The sequence below is a fragment of the Olea europaea genome, unplaced genomic scaffold (genome assembly GCF_002742605.1).
Source record: "Olea europaea var. sylvestris unplaced genomic scaffold, O_europaea_v1 scaffold1515, whole genome shotgun sequence".
In the NCBI taxonomy this organism is placed as follows: Eukaryota; Viridiplantae; Streptophyta; class Magnoliopsida; order Lamiales; family Oleaceae; genus Olea; species Olea europaea.
In genome coordinates this window covers 75,048-80,953 of record NW_019232731.1, presented here as the reverse complement: position 1 = coordinate 80,953, position 5,906 = coordinate 75,048, and positions in this window count along the sequence as shown.

Sequence of the window (5,906 nt, the reverse complement as noted above, 5' to 3'; positions counted from 1 at the left end):
AGAGCTTTAGCTATGGATATCGCTGAGAGACTTGCAAGAATTCCACAAATCATACAATCGTTGAAAGACGAGAAGCTAGAACTTGAGCAAGGGCTAGCTTTTTACAAGGAGGCTGGTTTTACTTCTGATGCCATAGAGGAATCAAAGCAATGGGCCTCGGAACATATTTGTAGACTAGAAGAGCGAATTAAGAAACTCCTAATTGAACAACAAGAACCCATTGTGCGTGCAATTATGTAAGGTGATCGGAGCGACTATACGAGCCCATTAACTCTTTCTGTAAGACGTCAATAAGTAAGTCTTTAACACGAAGTGTCTTGATGTGTAAAATTCTTTGTTATGCCTAATGTTGCTTTATATATTTTACTATCATTGTCACGTTGTTTTTAGTACTCCCATGTAAATATATTATAATATTGAATAACTAAGTATTTGAATTCATTATAATGCTTATGCAATAAATTTATTATTGCATAATCTAGATATAATTAATATTTTATTTTGTAGAGGTGAGGTTAAACTAGAAAAGTAAAAATTATAAACAAAATGATATGTAAAAGTTAAAATTCATTAAAATTTGAACGAGAAATATATTTTTGTACATTTAACTCCAATCATTTTTTAAAGTTAACTATTTTATGTGATATCCAGAAAATTAAGGACTGCTTGGTTTGTATTACAATTTTGAGTTTTAAATTCATTTTCACTTTTTGGTTTTAAGGGTTTATTTTAATATTGTTAAAAATGCGTTTGATCGATATGTAAAAGTTAAAATTCATTAAAATTTGAACGAGAAATATATTTTTGTACATTTAACTCCAATCATTTTTTAAAGTTAACTATTTTATGTGATATCCAGAAAATTAAGGACTGCTTGGTTTGTATTACAATTTTGAGTTTTAAATTCATTTTCACTTTTTGGTTTTAAGGGTTTATTTTAATATTGTTAAAAATGCGTTTGATTTATCATATTGAAAAATTATTTCTCAAAACAGATAATTACAAAGCATATTTGTTTGAAATTTTGAAAAATTATTTTATAACATCTTATTTCATGAAATTTGATTATTTGGTAAAAATAAAAATAAAAATTATCCTAATATATTATAAAGTAATATGTACATTTTAAAGTTGATGAATCTTAGAATTTTTTCATGCCACAAAAGTAAAATAAAAATAAATAATAAATTGATTTCAAAATATAAGAAATAAAAAAATTACTAATATGGATGTAGAATATTTTTATCCGTATTCGTTTAAATATTTTTTAGATTAAATAATCATCAAGAACTTGAACTATTTTTATTTTTTTCTAGTTTATAATTTTTTTTTAGATTTTTTATTTGTTGTTTTTTAGAATTCTGTATTTATTTCAAAAAAAATTATTTATTTTTATTTTTTTAAATTTATCGATCTTATTTGTCGAATTTATTTTTCTTGAATTTTTTATTTTAAATTTTTATTTGTTAGACTTTTATATTTTTATTTTTTAAACTTTTAATTTTTAAAATTTGTTTAAATAAATTTTATTTAATCACTTATTTTCTACATGTTTGAGTGTTTTCAGAATTTTTATTGAAAACGTAAAAAAATGAATTCTAAGATTTATGTTATATGTTAACCATATTTTCGAAAATGCATTTTCAAAATACCAAATTAAACACGTTTTCAATATTTTATAAAATTAAAAACTGAAAATAACTCAAAAATAGCAAACCAAACACAGAACGACATGAACGCTGGTGCTAAGTTTTAAAAGTTTAAAACATTAGTATTGTATTTGAAAAGAACAGTGATTGGCATTCAAAAGGGATTGAGATCCTTTCCAGTTATTTTTCTTCCTTTTATAGTTCATTTAAACATTATTGCATGTTTGGTGCAATTGACTGAATGGTAATAGATAGAATTTAAGTAAAAAGAAGTTAAAACATTATTCGCTATACTATCTAATATGAGCTAACACTTAACCTAGGAATGTTACTTTGAATCAGATAATGAATTAAGATAACTTTCACTCCTATGAAGAAGAAGGTAAGTGACAATATATAATTTGTAGAAGTAGTGGTGGAATCTGTTCAAAATTCTCTTATCTTGATTGTTAATGTATATCGAGGGGCGATTTCTTTTGAGTTTGATTTTTAACAATATCTAATTATTTATGAAAATGATTAACTAATTATTGGAGTTTAATCAAGTTACGAATGGTACTAGGATCCCGATTTCACCATTATTAACTTAATTTAATCCTCAATTACGTAATTTTAACAAATGTTGTTTTTATGTTGACAATCAATATTTCTTATAGGGATAATTACAAATGCAGTTTCATACCTTTCAAATTATTGCAAGTTTTATCTTTCAAAAATTCAAATTGTTGCAAGTTTTACACTAACTTGTCCCAAACCTTTCAATCGTCTGAGGACCATTAGTTGACTAAAAGTGTAATGTCTATCATTGTTTGACCAATTTTAAAAATGACAAAATGATAATTTTATATTTTCTTATATTAAATAAAACAAACAAAAAAGAGAAAAAAAATAATTCATCTCAATCCCCATGGACCAATAAAAAATATTAATATTTAATAAATAGTTGGTGCCCTGGTCGATTTTTAAAATAGTGATATCTACTTTTAAATTATATAGGCGGCGGCCCACTACGATCCATGCCCTTGCCCTCGATTCGCCAACCTAAGAGATTCCCAAATAGTCCAAGTCAAGATCGGTTGAATCGGTCATATTTTTTTGACATCCCTAATTTGAAATCTATTTGAATTATTATTGATTAAATTTCATCCGTTTTTTTTTAAATAACTTCTAGTCGAAAAATTACTTCTATACATATATTTGTGTGATCCGTAAGTATTACTCTCAAATTTACTTTTTCATTCACATATTTTGTGTAGTTCACGAGTACTACTCACTCGTGACTCATTCATTATTCAATTTTATCTATTTATAACTTAAATAAATCATGATCACGTACCAAGTATGCACATATCTTATGGCTCCATCACTCTATAAAATAAAATCTTATATAGGACTTTGTTAATAGTTAAAAATAAACTCAATCCCATGTGAGATGTATCTATTTCTAATGGAAAAAATCACACACTTAGTCCTTGTTTGGTGAGATTAATATTTGATTTTTAGTAAAGTTTGATAAAAGTTAATGAAATGTATTGTTGAAAAGTGACGAATCATATGAAATATATTATTAAAATTAATTGTTGGCTTTGATTTAAATTAAAATATGAAATTTAGGCATTTTTATGTAAAAATAAATTTTAGAATAGTAAATTGATATAAAATGTGTGGTTGAAAAATAAGGAATTTTTTTTTTATTTACATGTAATATTATTTTAATAAAGAATATATGGTTAAAAAAAGAGAGAAAAAAATGCATTTTGAAGAAAATGGCCATCAAAGAGACTCTAATTTTCTACAAACACGGACTGAATTGAACGTATTTATTATACTCAAATATTTCAAAGAAAATTTGTTGAAGGAAAATGGCATCTAACCATCATGTGGAAAACTCCAAGGACCGGCATGTAGGAAATACCTTCTAGATAAGTAGAAAAGTAAACTAATCAATTCTGCCAAAATAATTTATTTGCTGGATTTTGCCAAACGTTGACTCAACAGGTGACCGCACCCTCATATATCGAGGTGGGTTCCACTTGAATTTAAAATTCAACCCGCTTGTGTTGTGCGTGTGCGATCATGCTCACAGNAGAGTTGAGAAAATGATATCTTCCGTTGATCGGAATCACGACGGGAGAGTAGATTTCTTTGAGTTCAAGGATATGATGCGTAGCGTTATGATACCTTCTTGATTTTGTAGGTTTCCATTATTTTATCGCGTTCTTCTCCATCATCAAAAGGAAAGATCTGGGTAACATTTGACCGTTATCCCTTTCACTTTCTTTCTGTTGAATTTGAGTGGAAAGAGTCTGTGGAAATGAGTGTGTATAATATTTTGTAATTGTTTTGAGTGTGTTTGAACCCTTTAATTTTGAAAAGTGTATTATGAAATAATAAATTGATAAAAAATGTGTGATTAAAATAGAAAGAAAATATTTTTGGGTTGTGTATAATTTTAATAAAGAATATGTATTTGAAAATAAATACTGTAGAAAAAATAATATAATAGAATGCAAAATAATATTCGACAAGCATGGGTTTAATAGAAGATTAGGCCCCTTTGATTTGCGTTTCAATTTCAAATTCAATTAAATGTTTGTTTTGAGTGTCTATTTGAATGCATTTAGTTTTTCATTTTAAAAAATAATTTTTCAAAACAAAAATTGAGAAATATGTTTGATTTTAAACTTTAAAAATTGTTATATGACGTCAATTGATTATACAATAAAATAGAACTAATTTATACTAATATACTATTGAAGTAATATATACATTTTTTTTTGCCAATTTTCACCATCACCAACGTAGAATCTCAAAAACCATATCCCAATTGAAATCAAAATTTTGAGTTCGACTAAGATGGGAGTTTTGGGGGCTCTAAAATGATATTGGTGGAAAATCGATTGAAAGTGTTGTAGCGACAGTATGAAAGGGGGAGGCAAGGGTTGTGGTGATGACGTGAAAGGGAAAGAGGGAGGGTAGTGGTAGTGGTGGCGAGGACAGGGGAGGAAAGGGTGGTGGTACAGGGTGATGGTTCTAGTGGTAGAAGGGGTTGGACAATGGATGGGGTTTGAGGAAGGGGGAATTTGATTACTTTATTATTCATATTTTGAGTTAAAAACTATATTAACTCATTTTAAATATGTATCTTTGGCCTTTTTCTATTTAGGGGTGTTCGGCAAAGTTTGTTTATAAAGTCTTAGTATATTTTGATAAAATTTAATGAAATATGTGGTTGAAAAAAGTTATGGCCTATAGATATGTAATTAAAATTAATTATTGATTTTGATTTTGATTATGAATTTTTAACAACTTTTTAATCTATTCCAAACAAGCACTTATGGAACTTGTGAAATTCGTGATTAACTCAGTGTGCTTTCGTTGATTTTTTGACAATGTAGTTTTCCACTTCTATGGATTTGTGTTAATATAATAATGTTTTTTAACACCAGTATTATTGAATACAAACTTAGGTGTCATATATCATAGGTCAAATGAGGCATAATTCCTTATATTTAATTGAATGCATAATTCCTTATATTTAATTGAACATATAATTTAAAAACATAAATGATACCGTCTAAATTGGTGCTAAATAACATTATTCATATTAATATTCAAACTTCAAATCGCAGAATGATTGACCTAATGGAATCTATGGACAAATTTAATAAAAGAAGGTTAATGTAGAGATCCTTAAGTATTATTCATAATCAATATTCGTTTCTATCTATTTATAGTTTAAACTTTTATAAATAAACTTTCAACATGAGCAAAATAAATTTATTGCAACTGACAAGAAAATATCCAAGAACATATTTTGCCCGAGAAATGATAAGATTATAATATCCCCGTACTGATTTGTTTTTTTACTTTTGGTTACATGTTGTTCATTGTTTTCTTTTTCCTTTCTTTCTTCATTCTTATAGTGACTCGTTTGAGTCTGAAATGCTTTATAGGTACTGTGAAAGTAATATTTCACCCTCCATTCACTCATTCGATCTAAATATGAGAGAAATGCGAGTTCCTAAATATAAATATTAGTTATTATACATGCACGAAAATAGTGAAATGTGTACTTAAGTGCTAGTATTAGAATTACAACTAAATGCACAAATGAAGACGAATGGCAAATACAATACATGAATTAACATGAAAGTTAATTAATTTAGAATTAATACCAAGGAATATATACGCGACAATGAATGTTAAATCATTTGTACTATATGAATATAATTTAATTTCCAATCAAGTTAAAAT